This window comes from Octodon degus, unplaced genomic scaffold, assembly GCF_000260255.1.
Source record: "Octodon degus isolate 3935 unplaced genomic scaffold, OctDeg1.0 scaffold00067, whole genome shotgun sequence".
In the NCBI taxonomy this organism is placed as follows: domain Eukaryota; kingdom Metazoa; phylum Chordata; class Mammalia; order Rodentia; family Octodontidae; genus Octodon; species Octodon degus.
In genome coordinates this window covers 6,379,268-6,396,544 of record NW_004524643.1, presented here as the reverse complement: position 1 = coordinate 6,396,544, position 17,277 = coordinate 6,379,268, and the positions used below count along the sequence as shown (strand labels likewise).

The 17,277-nt window shown below is 38.6% G+C and overlaps 1 protein-coding gene across 4 annotated transcripts in view; it reads left to right on the top strand.

Annotated features, from left to right (window-relative positions):
• The first annotated feature begins 1,938 nt into the window (after positions 1–1,938).
• Positions 1,939–17,277, top strand: part of Btbd10 (BTB domain containing 10) — a 70,368-nt gene continuing 55,029 nt past the window's right edge. For 3 of the 4 annotated variants that reach the window (XM_023719399.1, XM_023719400.1, XM_023719401.1), the window contains exon 1: positions 2,016–2,098. The gene's annotated coding sequence lies outside the window, so the exon portion shown is untranslated. Of the gene's footprint in view, positions 2,099–17,277 lie in introns of all 4 variants that reach the window. The other variant, XM_023719402.1, reaches the window with a different exon arrangement.

Genomic DNA, 17,277 nt, shown 5'->3' with positions numbered 1-17,277 from the left:
TTTTTTTTTGTGGAACCGGGGATTGAATTCAGGCCCTTGCGCTTGCCAGACAAGCACTTATTCTACTGAGCTATCTCCCCAGCCCCTCTCCTTGATAAATTATTGTGCCAAGCTGTGATGGTTGAATCAAGGTCATTCCTTACTATATGTATATATTCAACATTCTAAAAAATTATTTTTAAGCAAAAGACAGAGGGAACTTTATTAGGTTTTGTTTCTTAACAGTACAGAATGAGCTCCAGGCCTCATCAAAGCAGAGTAAGGCGGTTGGAACAGAATCCAGCATGGAACAAAGTTTCCATATTTATCCTGAAATCACTGTTATGTGTTTTCTGTTTCCAAGAAATTTCTGGAACTTGGACTAGAACTTGTGAGTTACGTGAAACCAACCACCTGATTGGCTCAACAGGACTAGAATGACTTTTTTGTTCAATTCATTAAATTTTCTGCTTATTTGTAGGGGGATTAGGGTGAAACATACGATTACACTAACATATATAACAATATGAATGTGTGTAGGACACTGGTGGAAGTGCTAGTGAAATACTACCAGTTTCTTTAGAAAATCGAGGCTTCTGTTTTGATGAATCAGAGAAATGATTCTTTTTTGGTAGATTTAACTCTACTATGTGGTACAAAATTACCTCCTTTAAGCAGAGCTTACAGGAGAAAATTTTTGATAAATCTAGAGTGATGAGGTTTTTTGGTGTTTTGCTTCTGCTTGAAAATTTTCTCTGGGATCGTCTGATTGCAAAATTACTAATCATTTTTTCCTTACACATCTCAACAGATTGACGATTTCCAATTTTGCAAAATGTTGGCCATAATAACAACTTGGTATATACTACTACGGCATTAACCTTTGTTTTCTTTTAGTCTTTGACGTCCATGTCCTTTGAGGAGGAAAAGGATGTTTGCCATCCTGTAATTGTCCGCCTCAACCGCTCATTTCCTTGGGATAAACATTGGTTTGAAAAGCACTTTGTATATCATATATGTGAGTCAAAGGATTTTCTTTTTGGAACCAGTGATTTAAGGATTTTCAAGTCCCCCCTCAAAAAAAACCTTTTTTTCCTACCAATTTAAACAGATCCTCTTCCTCTTTGCAATGTCCTTCCCACTTTTGTCACAATCGGGGAACTCTTACTCATCCTTTAAGATTGAGCTCCACTGGTCATTTCCTGATGGAGGATTTCTCATCATGTAGCTCCAACAGCTAGCTGTGAGCAGCTCAGCCTAATGAGATTATCCAGTTTCCTGCGCATCTTGCTCCCTGGGTAAATGAGTTTCTAGGGCCGAGACGGTGTCATTTTGTCTTATTCTTCTTTTTACAGTCTAGTATTTGGTGCACCATAGGCTTGGCGATGCGGGCGTCCAGGTCTCCCTCCGAGTTCCGCAGGCGGCAGGCGTTTGCGCGGGCGCTCAGTTTCCCGCCAATCGAGCGTTTAAAAATAAGCAGCTGCGGATGCTGGGGAAGGAGAGGGTGCCTCTCACGACGGCTGCCGGTCATCAACTCCAATCGGTCCACGCAGGCTCACCGGCACGGAGGCACGATTTTGACGTTTGTTCTGTGGAGGGAAACAGTTTCGGCCAACAAACTTGAGTCCCAGAGATATAATGGGCAGTGTCTCCTAACTCTGGGCTGGAGACACTGCCCATTATATTCTAAAAGGGACAAGAAGTCAAGGGGAAAATAAAGGACTGGCAGATTAGGGGAAACTGCTAGCCGCGGATGGCTAGCAGACTTATGCGAGGAGGGGGGGTCTCAGGGAATGTTTTTTCTTCAACCATGCCAGCCCTCCCGCAGGTTATAGCTTCCACCATGGCACTCGCACTCGACGCCCCGCCCGCATGGGCGGAGAGTCCTATTCTCGCGAGAACTCGGCGAGCCTTGCCTCTACGGCTTGTGAGCTCTCGCGAGAAGGGGCTGAGGCGCCGGCGTGCGACCTGCCCGGGCGGCTCTAGTAGGCGTCGCCGCTGCTGGAGCGGCCGCCTCCACAGCTGCCTGTGGTGGGATCCGGTTGAAGAGGAAGCGGAGGCGACACTCTCCTCGGCCCCCTTGCCTCGGTCTTCTGTGGACCTTCAAGGGGAAGCACAGGTAAGGAAGGTGAATGGACGGGACTCGAGCTCCGTGGGGCGGCGCGGGAGGCTGGGCTTGGCGTGGCGGGGGCGACGCGGAGAAGGGCGGCGGGCGAGTCGGGCGCGCGAGCCGGGCGGCGCTGGCAGCTTCTGGGCGGCCGGACGTGGCCAGGGGACCGCGGTGGAGTTCTGGGTTCCGGTCACCGGCACCGAGGTCGGAAAGGCGGAGGTGGGCTTGGGCTGCTGCTCTTGGGCTGGGCGTGCGGTGGCCTCTCCAGGGATGAAGGCGATCCCGCACCCCGCCTTTCCAGGGCCGGCACCCCGCGCCCCGCCCCTTGCCTGTCACCTGGGGCGGACGCCGCGCCGGCCCGGCGAGGGCGCATCACAATAGCATGGTGGGTAGGGGAGCGCTTAGGGGACCGAGTACTGGGTAGAGGAGTGAAATGCCAGTAATGAGCTGCGTGCTTTTATGCTAGAACTGAATCACCTGTGGTACACGCTTTGTCTTCTGCAAACTTGCGCAGAAAAGGTTCTGATTTCTTCTTCAGCTGCAAGTCCCCTTGACATTCCCTCATCTTTGGGAGTGGGGTTGGGAGACATGAAAACTTGCTTGATAATTTGTCAGCTGGGGCCAGTGTGACCCGCTCCAGGCCTAACAGATTGCCTAGTTCTCTTTTCTCCTTAGTATTTTAAGACCATGGTACAAAGTCGTCACTTTGGATATGCTGAAGTGAGAGTTTTCATGTGTCACTTTGTGCCCTTAGCAAATGAAATTATTTTAAAGGTTTGCTTAAGAGTTGTCATGCTTTTTAAACTAACAATCTGAATGCTACAGCACAGTGTATTGATTTGAGCAACTGGGTTCCTTCTACCCTGCCCCACTTCCCGTTTTCCCACTCTTACTGCACAAATGTGATCAAAACTTTCAGGTACAAATTTTGAGTAAAAGAAACTGTAGAAATTGGGATAAAATATACAGCAAGGTATGCAATCGTGAGGGCCAAAAGTTTTTGGAGACCCCCATCTAAGACTGAAGTCCGGGCCTTAATGCCCAAAACTACAGTAAATGAATGTAAATGAAGAAACTAGCAGAAAATACTATGAAGTCTTTGATGGTAGTTTAAAACTGGTAACTTGTGCGAGGAGAGTTGTTTTTGAAGGTGTTGATGTGTTTCATAGATTTTCCTGACATTTCTCGGGATTTGTGGCCTGCTCTTCCGCGTAAGGAAGATTCTGTGTTCAAACAAGAAAGCTTTTGGTGTTGCAGCAGTGTCTTTACATTCTTAACACTTTTTTTCCCCCGAAAAAAGAGCGTTTGGATGGGCTCTTTACCTTCTCTGTGTCTGAATTTATTGTATCATCCTTCTGTTAAGTGTCGTGAAAAATTTTAATTATTAACTATGAAATTGTGGTCTGCTTTGTGGCGTTTTATGTTTAGGTGACTTACTGAAGTGTGGAAGTGATCAGGAAAATGTGCACCTTTCCAAGAAGTAGGTTATGAGTAACAAAATCAGATGCCTTCAGATAGTAGGCAAATAATGAAAATGTGAAACACATCTGTTTATGCCTTGTGTAAGAAGGACTTCAGTATTAGGCCCACCTGGTTAGTTCTGTATATAGTTGTGGCTCCTGGTCTTCAGCCTTCACAAGAGAATGTAGGAAATCTCTTTTTATGTGCAGTGTCTTGATTTTAATTTTTTTTTTTTTAATATTTAGGACAAGGTGTATAGGGTCTCACTGTGTAGATCTGACTCGTAGTCATCCTCCCATTTACAGCCTCCCAAGTGCTGGGGCTCTACCAAGCGCAGTCTCAGTCATGGGCTCAGCGTACCCTTGGGGCGGGACCAGTACAGTAGGCGGGATCAAACTCTCGGGATCCTGCATCTACCTAAGCAGGTGCTTTAATTCGCTGAGTTATTTGGCCGGCCCTGATTTTAAAAAATATTAAGCCTGAGGCACAAAGATCTTTGTGGGTTTGAGAGCAGCGTGGGCTACAAAGTAAGCTCAGGGCCGGCCTGAGCTTCATAATGAGACCCTGTCTCAAAAGGAAAAAAAAAAGACCAAAGAATAAAAAATAAAATATATTATTGATGGCTAATTAAATCAATTGAAAATAACTTCATGTGACCCAATCAAACTCATACCCCTACATTGCATTTTGCCCTCTAGTATAGTTTGGAATTAATACATTTTATAGCTGAGAAAAAGGAAGTTTAAAACAAGTGTGTCAATTAATTTATAGTTTCAAACCTTAGGAGAACTTAAAGGAAATGAAAAATCTAATTGAAATAATGAAGAGCTTTAATAGCTTTTAAACACATTGGACAAATTAAGCTAGTTATTTCCTGCAGAATGTTCTCCTTATTTACTGTTTTGCTTTCTTTAGTTTGTTACTCATAGTCAGCTATGTCTTGAATTTTTTTTTTTTTTTTTTTTTTTTTTTTTTTTTTTTTTTTTTGCCTTTTTGACACAAGATCTCATTATATAGCTTGGGCTGGCCTTGAAATCCTTATGCAGCTCGGGCTGGCCTCAAACTTGTAGGGATTTTCCTGCCTCAGCCTCCTGAGTGCTTGGATTACAGGTGTGCACCACAACACTTAAGAGTTTGGAAAACTTTTAAATGATAAATGCCAGAAATAATTAAAAAGTTTTAAATTATGTGATATATAAGTTTTAAATTGCATGAGTACCATGAGGAATCATGCATTGTTTCATTCTTTCTGGGATGTGAGCCCTCCCTTTGTTCATTGTAACCACACTGTGTATGCTACCCTTCTATTGTCACTTAGTAGTCTTTTGACTGTCAGACTATCACGGTATCATAGTGTTCATGAACCTCTATATTACTTTAAAATGGCTCCAAAGTGCAAGAGTAGTGATGCTGACAATTCAGATACACCAACAAGAAGCCATAAAGTTCTTCTGTTAATTTGGAAAAAAAAAAAAAAAGTTCTTGACTTAATAAGAAAAAAATTTAATGTTGAGATTGCTAAGATCTTCAATCCATGGCATTTTGAGAGGTACTGTAGTCACATAACTTTTATTACAATGTATTGTCCTACCCTATTTTGTGTGAGTTATTGTTAATCTCTTACTATACCTGACTTACAAATTTAACATACGCTTGAATGTATAGGAAAAATGTACTATATCTAATGCTTATTTAGCACTGTACAGTTTTAGGCATCCACTGGGAACTTGGAATATACCTCTTGAGTAAGAGGAAGGACTACTGTATTAACATTGTAAGTGTGACAGTAATGGAAGGAAACCCACTTTATGTTTCTCTAACTCGGGGTTCTAAGTTGATTTATAGGTATCTTGTAAGGAAATCAGTTTATTTAGAAGTTCTTTATTGTGCTTTCAACTAATGTGAAAAATGAAACCCAAAAGGCACTTGATTAACAGTTCACCTCAGGATTTGGATATTTTTATCTGCTGTGCCATCCTACATTGTTTCCCTAGGCATTGACTTTTACTAGAAGAAATATTGATCCCCCGGCAGATGGGGAGGGAGGTGGCAATGGGATGAGGGAAGTGTGATGTGAAGTAGGCAGTCCTGTGTCTTTTTCTTACATTGACCAGTGAAAGATTGATTTAGATTATTATAGCTAGGTTTTCTAGTAGGAAGAATAGGTGCTTTGATTGTGCCTTATACAAACTTGAACTTAATGATGTGGGTGGAATTGAACCTTGTGGTTTAAAATTCATATACCCATTAATGGATAGTACTTTAATCGTACAGTCTAATTTATACCTATTTGGGCTATGAGAAATTGGAGTTTTAAAAATGAAACCTAATAGGTGAAACTTAGGCATGTAGAGGACAAAGTGGGGTCATCACTGGTGATAAAGGTGAGAGATGAAGCTAGGTGAGGGATAGGCTTGCAAAGGATGATGAAACAGTTTAGTATCTTGTATGTTTGTGTTTTACAAAGACTGCTTTTTACAACTAAAGTTATTTGAATTCATGCAAAACTACATAGAATACTGCTTTTCTTTTTTTCAATAGAACTGCTTTGGGAGTTTGCAGATTTGATTTTCTTACTTTAGCCAAATCTCCTCAAGTCAAGCTAGGCTAATCTCTTTATCCAGTCCCTTTCAGAGGCGAGACAGGAGGAAATATGTATTATGTTTGTGAGTTTTGAGAGCTTTAAAAATGTTTCTGAGAGATTTGTGTTTGTGAAGCTAGAACTTGTTGAATGGGAAACCATCTTGCTTTCCTGATGCTTTTACCATGACTTGTGAAATAGGAAATTCCGTATAGGAAGTACTTTCTCCCTGTTCATCCACTCTGTGAAATGCATTACCAAATGAAGATTTGACTGTACTTTTTTTGGTGTCTTCTGATACAAGTTTCATAATTCCTAGTTCTTAACACAGGGTACATATTTTGTACTCATCTCTATGGTAGGTTTATCTGAGCAGGTTGGATCTCTATTAGGGAGAAGGAAATGGAATACATACAGTACTAAGTGGTTGAATTTAATGTACAATGAAAGAAATGAACTTAGGCCATTATTTGCAGTTACATTTTATCTTTATATTACTACTCTGTTAGTTTTAAATTAAAGGTATGGGGAGAAGAGGTGATAACAGATGCTTGCTAATGGAAGAAGAGTTACAGGGTGAGCATCTCTAATCTGAAAATTTGAAATGCTCCAAAATCCAATTTTTTTTTTTTTTTTTTTTTTGAGGGGGGAGGGTTCCAGTAATCAAATTTATGACCTAGTGCTTGCCAGGCAGATGCTGTGCTGTGGAGCTATCTCCTTTTGAGCCTTAACATGAAGCCACAAATCTGATGTTTCAGTGTACATAAACTTTGTTTCATGGGTAAAATTATTTAAAATACCGTATAGACTTACCTTTATGCTGTGTATGTAAGGTGTTTATGAAACATTAATGAATTTTGTGTTTAGGCTTGGGTCCATTCCCCATATCTCATCCAAAATCTGAAATCTGAAAAACTTCTGGTCCCAAGCTTTTCCCATAGGAATATTCAGCCTTTATGAGAACATATATTCTCTCTTAATAGCATATTTTTGGGGGTTCAAGCTAATGTATTTCTTCTAATATGATATCTCCTGGTTTACTTTGGGATTGACACATACCCTGCTAAGAAGATAGCAAAATACAACTCAAAAAAGGGAAGAAAGCAGTTAGAATTCAATGAGCTACTGTGCAGAAGAAGATTAAGAAGTTGGTAAATGTTAAGTGTAGGCACTGGGAATACCGCAAACTGAGAATTTTGGATTCCAGCTTTTGGATTAGGGATGTTTAATAGATAGAGTTGTTTCAAATACTGTGAATCTGCAAAATTCCAATCTCTTAAACATTTCTAGTCCGAACATGTTTGGATAAGGGATATTTAACCTGTATTTGAAATAGTAGAACATAAGGAACAAAGATTTTATTTTAGATGTGTGACTTATGTCAGATTTCTAGATGTTGTAAATTCTTTGCCAATGAGAGGACCTTTTTTTTTTTTTTGTTTTTACCCTATTAATAGTTTAATTTTATTATCTTGTTAAAAAAAATTAAGGTAACTGTCTTTTCTCATTGGTGGAACAAAATATCCACCATCCACGAGTTAAAGGAGGAACAGTATATTTCAATTCTGCTAGTTTATAGAGGTTTCTGTCCATCGGTGGCTGGCTCCAAAGCAGGACAGCATGGTGCAGGGACATGGCAGAGGAGAAACAGTCCACTGTGAGGCAGGCATAGGCAGTAAGCAGCAGAAGCAGCAAGGAAAGCAAGCCTTCCTCTCTCTTTTGTCCCAGCCAGGCTACAGGCCTTCTGGGTGGTACTACGCCACCACCCAGTGGGCCTTTCCATTATCTGTACCCAGAACTACCTAATTCTAATCAGAGGTTAATCCCGGCATCACACATGCTAGATCCAGCCAGCTCCACAAAGCACCACCTGAAAGCACATGAGGCTTTGAGGGGTGGCATCTAGATATAAACCATAACAGTATCTGTTTGCAGAGTATACTTGTACCACACTATTGGAAGAGGATAGTGTTGCTGGGACGCCTCCTTCAAGGTTATAAAATCCTGAGATGCTCAAATCCTTTATAGAAAATGGAGTAGTATTTGCATGTAATCTATACACTAGATCTTCCCATATACTTAAATCATCCCGTAGATTATTTATAATGCCTAATACAATGTAAATGCGATGCAAATGGTTGCTATACTGCATTTTGGGGGTATAATGAAAAAAAAAATCTGCATATTCCTCCAGTGGTTGAATTGATGAAGAATTCAGAGTATACAGGGAACTGAAAACTTATTTTTATCCTTGTAATTGAAATGAGTGATCTGGGCAGGGGAGGTGGCTCAGTAGAATAAGCGTTTCCCTGGCAAGTGCAAGGGCCTGAGTTCAATCCCCAGTTCCTCCAAAAAAAAAAAAGAAAAAAAAGAAAAAAGGGGGTGAAAAAAGAAAAAGAAATGAGTGATCTATTAGTATGTTTGGTCACAAACTAAAATTAACATTTAGCATTTAGCTGGTGATGAGAGTCTGTTATGGTGAATCACTTAATTGCAGTACTACCTGGTTGGAAACTATGAGTAATATTTTTCTAAGGTCATTTAAAATTATCATGCTTTTTTATTTGAAATGCTTTATTTGGGATTCTTTAGATCTAAGTTTAAAAGCAACTGTTGCCCTCGTGACATTAAAGATATTACCCTCTCTCAGTCTTTGTTTCCTTACATGATAAATGCATATAGAACATAACTGTTGAAAATATAAGGTTAAAATAAAATACATAAAAATGCTTTAAAAGCCAGTTGTGGAGGCACACATCTGTAATCTCAGCACTTGGGAGACAGAAGCAGTAGGATCCTCATGAGTTTGAGGCCAGCCTAGGTTATATAATAGAACCTCTCTGGGGGGAAAAATGCAAATAGTAAAACGATACATGAGTATAAATTAGTACTTGTTCTTCCCTCCCTTTCTATCCACAGTGGTCTTGAAATATGCATCAGTTAATTTATGTGCACATTTGCCTATCTCATTTGGAGAGGACAAGTTCAAATGATTGTTTACAGCCTTGTCAGTATAATTCTTCCACTAAAAATTACAAAGCTTTTTTCTTTTAGTAAGCATCAAACTTCTTGTTTTTTTAGGCTGGCCTTTTTTTTTTGTGGCCTGGTTAGCCCATTCTGGGGGCGGAGCTGGCACTGCATGTGGTGCTGGGAATTGAACCATGGTCCCTATGCACTTGCCTAAGGTTGCCTAAGCAGGCACTTTAGACCACTGAGCTATCTCATTGGCCCCATATGCTGGCATTTTTTATTGACTGATATTTGTATTCTATGTAATTTGAGTGCCCCACTAGAAAAATAGGAGGGAAGAAAGAATGGATTGAAAAGAGATTGTGTAGTGCTTAAAAAGTTGCCTGTTGGGATAGTGTTTTCTACTTCTAAACAATATGATCATTTTATTGTTATTAATTTGGATTATTTCCTTTAAAGGTCATTATTGGTTATAGAGATCAGTAGAGAATTATCATGAGTTTTCTTTTTGTAGACCACATTAAATGTCAGCCAATACATAAATTCTAAAACTAAAGCCAAGTGTGGTGTGCTGCACACCTGTGATCATAACACTGGGAAGCCTAGGGTTGGAAGATCCTAGCAAATTCCAGGCTCACGTGGACTACAATTTGAGTTAAAGACCAGCCTCAACTACATTGTGAGACCCTGTGTCTACAATACAATATAATAAAATTCATTCCGAAACTTAGATGCTTAAGAGTCTCAGGCATGGAAATACAGCAAACATATTTTATGATTTTCCTTATATTCAAATAGGCATAAATAGAACTGAATTATGTTAAAGGTAATTATTTCATTTTGGGCTTAAACTGGATTTTTCTCACATCCAAAAATCAAGCGGTATAAGTCTCCGCCTTTCAGCTCATTTATTCACTTACAGTGTTTGTTTTGTTTTGTTTTTTTTGTTTTGTTTTTTGTTTTGTAGTGCTAAGGATCAAATGCAGGGCCTTTCATGCTAGGTGAGTGCTCTACTACCACTTACACTGTAGATCCATTGAGAATTTTCTTGGTTTGAACTTTCCATTAATGGTGGGACACTATTTCCTTCCTGTTGAGTTTTCCAAATTGACTGACTTCTTCCTTTAAATAAGGCTATTTAGTTATTAAAGAGTAATGGGATTATAAAACCATAATACTGAAAGTACTTTAAAATTATTACTGCTACAGTTTTTGAAAGAGAAAACTGAAGTACAGGTCAAGCAAGCCTCATTCAGTGATTTTGAAAAAAGGTTGTAAGGGATGACTGGTAGTAGAAAGGCTGAAACTGGAATAACAGACCTGCATATCTTCCCTAAGTGTTTACTCTAGTGGGTTTCACATAGTACATTCTAGGGAATATATGAAAAACTTGCTCATTATGTGGTATATGAAGAGAACAATAAAATTTTTCTGTTGTATCCTTTTTTCATTTCCATTTATGTGTGCGTAAGTGTACACACATATATACATAATACTGATACGATATGTGAGTTACTAGTATACACATATGTAGTTTTTCATTTTGTTGAACTCAACATATTAAGGGAAAACTAGTATGTTTTAAAAGAAAAAGGTATGGGATCTTCGATCATCTTTGCTTCCATAGTTCATCTATTGTTAAATGTTACTCACTAGGGAAGTAAAGACGATCTTTTTAGCAATGTGGAATTTGGGAGAGATAAGATGTTAGGAAGGAAAGGATCTTGTGCTCAAACAGTTAACCAGTTGATATCTTTGAATCTCATAATTTTTTCAGCAAAAATAGGCACTAGTCTTTAAAAGGTTCATCACTGGCATTTTGATAGGTTGTATATTAAGTTTGAGAGGCAATATTATGGTTGAAAAAAACACTGAATTTGACTACAGAGTTGTAGACCTCAACTTTATGTATTGATTCTCTAGTGTTAAGGCAAGTTATTGAAGTGAGCCTTAATTCAGAGATCATTGAATATAAGAAAATAATTTGTATTAAAATGGAACACTACCAGGAATACTAAGTCGCAAAAACAGCAAGAGTGCTTCTGTGTAAATATTTTGTCTCAGGGGAAGTTTTATTTGGTTTGGTTTTGTTTATTCATTTTAGTACTGGAAATCAAGCTTCACTTATTTTGGTAGTGGGAGTCAAACTCAGGACTTTGTGCTTGCCAGGCAGTGCTGTGCCACTAAGCTGTATGCCTGGTCCTCAGGACAAATCTAGATTCCTTAAAATGAAGTACTTGAAAGGAAAAAGAACTTTGGTGGTAAAGATTTTGATATTATACTTCATTTGTCCTAGCAAATGTAGTTATCCATGTGTGTTTATTTAAATTTAAATTAATTAAAAAGGAATATTAAATATTTATCCTTCATTTGTAGTAGCCCCATATTATGTGCCTAATAGTTACATGTGGCTAGTGGGCCAAACAGTGTGGAAATAGAACATTTCCATTATGCAGAGTTGGGCAACAGTACAGTCTGTTGGGGAGTGCTGTAGTCTAGAATTGAATCATTTAGAGCCTTATTTAGCTTATTGATGGTAGATAAACAGGCAGAAATCTGAAAGAGATAAATGAACAGGTCAGAATGAAGCAACACAGTACAGGTTTTATGAAAAAATTACATAAATATAAATTGTTATGAAGGAAGGAAAGAAACTACCGTTTGAGAGGTTGGCTTTGTTTAGAGTGTTGCTTCTTAGGAGTTGCATGTAATCTCCTTTGACTTAGGTACTTCAGCAGCTTATAGGAGCTTTGCTATATTAAATATGTCAAGGTGATTTGCTTCAATTAAGATATTTCTGGTTTTGAATACAAAACGTCATAGTAGACTAGGAAAGTCATAAGCATAGAAAACAATGTATTTCTTTAGATTGTTAAAATCATGTGCTTGTATCTTTTAGTGAATTTTAAGAACTCAGCACTATGAAAGGTGTCTAGTCATTTGTAGTGCTAGTCATATAATGTAGGTCTTTGTAAATGCTTAAGAGTTGAAAAGAGCTTCAAATGCTTATTGAGCTGTTAAAAAGTAAAATGTTTTTTCAAGTATTAGTACATTGATTAAGAAGTCAACAAAATTTTATTAAAATTTTTATAAAAGTATTACTTATAACTGCAACAAATCATAAGATAAGCCTCAATATTGAAAGGGTTTCTATGTGAAGTAAATAGGCATCTTGGAGGAGAGTACTTTGGGGGAACATAGTGTTCATTGTAAGATTAAAATATCTTACAGTTTTTTTCAATGGATGTTATATTTTTTCCCCTTATTAATACACATTTCCTGAGAGCAACTATTTTTTTTTTTTTTTTTTTTAACTGGGGATTGAACTCAGGCCCTTGCGCTTGCCAGGGAAGCGCATATTCCACTGAGCCATGTCCCCAGCCCATGAGCCATGTCCCTGTCCCCTAGGAGCAACTATTGACATTAGAGATTTAATGATTTTTATTTCTTTTGCATTAGTGGATTATGTTAAGTAAAATGTCCTTCAGTTTCTTTTCATTTGAATTAATAAATTAAAGCATGTTATAAATGATTATATATGAGTGGTACTAAACTGAGAATACAAACATGAATCATACTTTGTTCTTGTCCTCAAGAGTCTTACAGTAATCACAGGGAACATGGCAGAAACATTTTTTCCACTGCACGTGTAGTGACATACATAAGCACTATAAAAACTCTACTTAAACCATAAAATTAAATAAGGAAGAAAATTTCTATTGCACAGTTACCCTGAATACTTTATTATAGAATTCAGCATTATCTTTGGAAAAACAATATGTAGAAAAATCAAATGCTGTAAGAGGGGATACACTGAAAATTAAACTTCCCTTTCATTCTACCATTTCCTTACAGGCAACTATATCATTTTTATGTGGTATTTGTAAACATCACCTTAGAACTTCCGTGTAGTGTTATTGTGTCATTAGATTTTGTGCCGCCTGTGTCTGCGGTTCTGTTCACATTTCTTTTCCATCTGTTGTGATGGAAATTTTTTTTTTCTCTCTCTCTCACTCTCTCTCTCTGTCTCTCACTCTCTCTCTGTCTCTGTCTCTCTGTCTCTCTGTCTCTCTGTCTGGGGAATCAATTAGACTTTTCATGTCTCTACTAAAATTTCTGTTTTCTTTTTTTAGTTCTTTGTATATAGTTTAACTTTTTAAATATCTTTAAAGTCTTTACTAAATCAACAGCCCACTTGGAATATATATTTGCTGACGGTTTTACTGTCTTATTTCTTCTCATGTTTCATAAATTTGGTTGAAATCTGGACATGATATTGTTCTTTATTAGCTTGGTCTCCTGGAGGGCAGAGTAGAGGACAGTCCATTTTGCACCTCTGTAATTTAGCAATTAGTTAATAATTTAGGCAGATTTTATATTCATGTTTTGGAATTGCCTCCTCTGTGACTCTGTCCTGGGAATTCCTTTTTTTTTTTTTTGTATTTTAGGGAAGTGTCTACAGGATGTTCAGGATCTTACTACTAGATTGGACTCATAGTAATCCATCTGTTTACAGTCTCCCAAGAGCTGAGATTCCAGGTGGGTGTCACCATGCCCAGTCTCAATTGCCATCTTAGTGCGTCTCATTGCTGAGCTATTTGGCTGGCTTGGGAATTCCTTTTGGAGGCTACTTTTTTTTTTTTTTTTTTTTTTTTAATTAGTGCAGGGTCTATTCACTATGTAGATTGGACTTCTAGTGATCCTCCTGTTTTGAGCCTCCCAAGCACTGGGATTATAGGCGTGCACCACCATGCCCAGTCTCAATCGCTGCCTCAGTGTGCCCTGGGGGTAGGACCAGCACAGTTTGTGGTGCTGGGGATTGAACCCTGGCCTCTACTCTCTGCCCAAGCAGGCACTCTGCCTAAGTAGGTGCTTTAGTACACTGAGCTATCTAGCCGGTCCTTAGGGATTCCTTTTTAATTTCTATGTCCCCTTTTCATGGTGATCTCTGTCCTGTGAGTAAGGGCTTCACTGTTCTACTGCTTGAGCAATGTGTGGTTAGGGAATACACTCAGTAAATAATCAAATTCAGAACTCTTGTAATTTTTAAGGGTAGATTCTTCTGTGGCTTATACCTTATTTGCTAGGCTACCTGGGATCCCTTCCCACATACATGTGTAATTCAGCTGTCAGCTAGAGATTTGAGTAGTTTATGCTCAGATTTTGGGTCTCATTTTTGTGATTCTTTCTTCTTAGCATATCTGCCTTAAGTTTCCACCTGCACTTCTATCCCTAAAGGTTTTTTTACCCCTTTAAGTTATATAGCTACCAGATTTCTATCAGTGAATTTGTGAAGGGTGGGGAAGGAAGGCACTCAGCAAAAAAAAAAAAAAAAGATAAAACTTAGAACTAAACTTATAGTTCTGTCCCTTCCTGTTACAGCTTTTCAAAGGTAAACTTTTCTTTCATTACTGTTTGCTTCTAAACACATTCTAGTGGTTGTTTGTTTGTTTGTTTGTTTTGCGGAACCGGGGATTGAACTCAGGCCTTGCGCTTGCCAGGGAAGCGCATGTTCCACTGAACCATCTCCCCGGCCCCCACATTCTAGTGTTTTAAAATAGTTTTTAAAATAGTCTATCCAGATTTAAATAGTTTTCTGGAATTAAAATTTATGATCACATTATCTGGCTGTATTTGTGGGAGCTTCCTTTTCATCTCTTTGATTATCATTTTGTAAAAAAGTTGCATCTGCCTGTTTTTTTACCCTTCTTAATTATGTGTGTAATATTCAGTCCTTCAAGTTCCTCTAGTTCTGTTAGTTTTGAGGGATTTTTTGGTACCAGGAATCAAATTCAACCTTGCACTTCCCACGCATTGTGCTGCTGAACTATATCCCCGGTCTGGTCCTCCAGTTCTTGATACTGTATTTCTAAAACTTAAATTCACTGGTGATTTATGGGTTTATATTATATGCCATTGGAAAAGTTAAAGTGGGCTAACCATCATGAGGAAATTGTAGACACTTTCTAGAAAATTTTCATGGTGCTTATTTCTTACATAAAAGAGGGGGTGATTGAAAAATACAAGGAATGTTTAAATCTTTGAAATTTATTATAATAAAAGACACATTGCCATCAATCCTGTCAAAATATTCCTCACTTTGAAGATGTCCTTTATATTTTTATAAAACCTGATAAAAAATATGGTGAAAGTTGCTCCTGAGTGCCAACATGAGGTGTCCTCATCTACCTTAGTTACCTTGGTGCTCTGCAAGTTCTTGGATCTTCCCCCAAATCAAAATGGTCATGAAAGATAAGCATTTTAAATTGATTGAAGCAACCATGACAATGCAGGTAAGACATGAAAGAAGACTGGGTGATGGGTGTTCCTAAACTGATCTGTAACTTGTCATGGTGGGTGGGCCAGATGATGCACATGTAATGCTAAATGCTTAGTTACAGATGCCTATTATTCCTGTCTCAAAAGCAGATACTTTTTCAGTCAGAGCCATCATCCTCCAGCAATTTTAAATGACGAACACAAAAGGAAAGGGGAGATGAACCCTATATATATATATTCTCTAGGCTTTTAGAAAAGATAAATTGTTCTTTTGACTACATAAATGCAGGTCTCCAAAGAGTAATATTGTAGGTATCAAAGGAATGGATACCGTTAAAAAAGGAGTGCCACGCAAATATTACCGTGGCAGAACTGGAAGAGTCTATGATGTTACCCAGCATGAGATTGGCATTATTATAAACAAGCAAGTTAAGAGTACTATACTAAGGCCAGCAATTGCGCTGTGGACTAAGTGCCAGCTTTGGCAAGCATGGGGACCAGGGTTTGATCTCTGGTTCCTCTTGCTGTGCTGGCCCCGCCCTTGGGGCTCACTGAGCCAGGGAGTGAGTCCAGGTGTGGTGGTGCACGCCTGTAAATCTACGGCTGGGGAGGCTGAAAACAGGAGGATCACTGCTGGGAGTCTGAGCTGCATAGTGAGACCCTGTACCAAATACATAAAATGAGAAGAAAAAAAAAAGTACCATACTTACTAAGAGCATTAATGTGCATATTGAACCTATTAAGCAACCTAAGAGTCAAGATAGTAAGCACATCAAGGAAAATGATGAAAAACAAAGGAAACCACAGAGAAAGGTACCTGGGTTCAATTGAAATGCTAAGTCTGTCTGGCTGAAAGAAATGTCCTTTGTGTGAAGCAGTGGGAAGGCACCTGAGCTGTTGGAACTCATTCCCTGTGAATTCATGGCATAAGCTGGGGATGTCTCTCTGCTGTTCAGTGCCTAATAGCTACAGTGTTCTAGGCCCTGCGTTCAGTATCTAGTACTGCTTAAAAATGAAAAAAAGATCTTCAATTGTAAGAATGGTTTTCTTTATTTAATGAGTGTTTGGTGTATTCTTATTGTGCCCAGTTACTTGTGTCATGGGTTTACTCTTCATAGTCAAGTGGTTTTCTTGTTGAAAAATGTGAGATTTTACGCAGATGTATAACCAAATGGCCACATATTTATGAACTACTTTATTGGCTTGAAGTTACAGTAGTTTCTCCTAATTACCCTAGGGATAAAGATGTATGAAAATAAATGGAGTGCAATCTGTAGCATTAGTTAAATTGTTTAAAGAAAAAAAATATTATTTCCTCATGTTCTTCTTGTCTTTGATTAGTCTTCCCAGGAGCAATTTTTCACTTAGTGGCCAGTGAATAGGCTAGGAGTAGCTGCCCCCAGGCTTTTTGGTTGATTGCATACTCCTTCTAATCATTGGGAAAAACGAAGGTTAGGGAGTCTCAGACTTCAAAGTCATCCACACATTTTTTGTACTTCAGAATTTTTTCTGTCTAGGCTCCTGTAAGTCTTTTTGTATAAATAGTATGGGATTAACAGTGTGAGCATTCAGGTGTTTGTTCAGGTGCCATACTCAAGTAATTAATTTATGGCGCTTGCTGTCTTCCTTCTGGTACTTTCCATATGGGGAAGTTTACCTTAGGACATTTGGCTGGCTCACCTGTGTTCTTGGCTACCTCTTGTCATTCTCTACCATTCACACTTCTGGATATTTGGCTTCCTATCCAGTTAAAGCCAATCTTTGACTTTTTCAGTTTTTTTCTAAATTATTTAATCTTCCTCTCCCATAACTAACACACCTCATTTACTTTCCAGTTGGGAGATAAAAATAATTTCAGTCTAGGGCTGGAGAGATGGCTCAGTGGTCTAAAGCACCT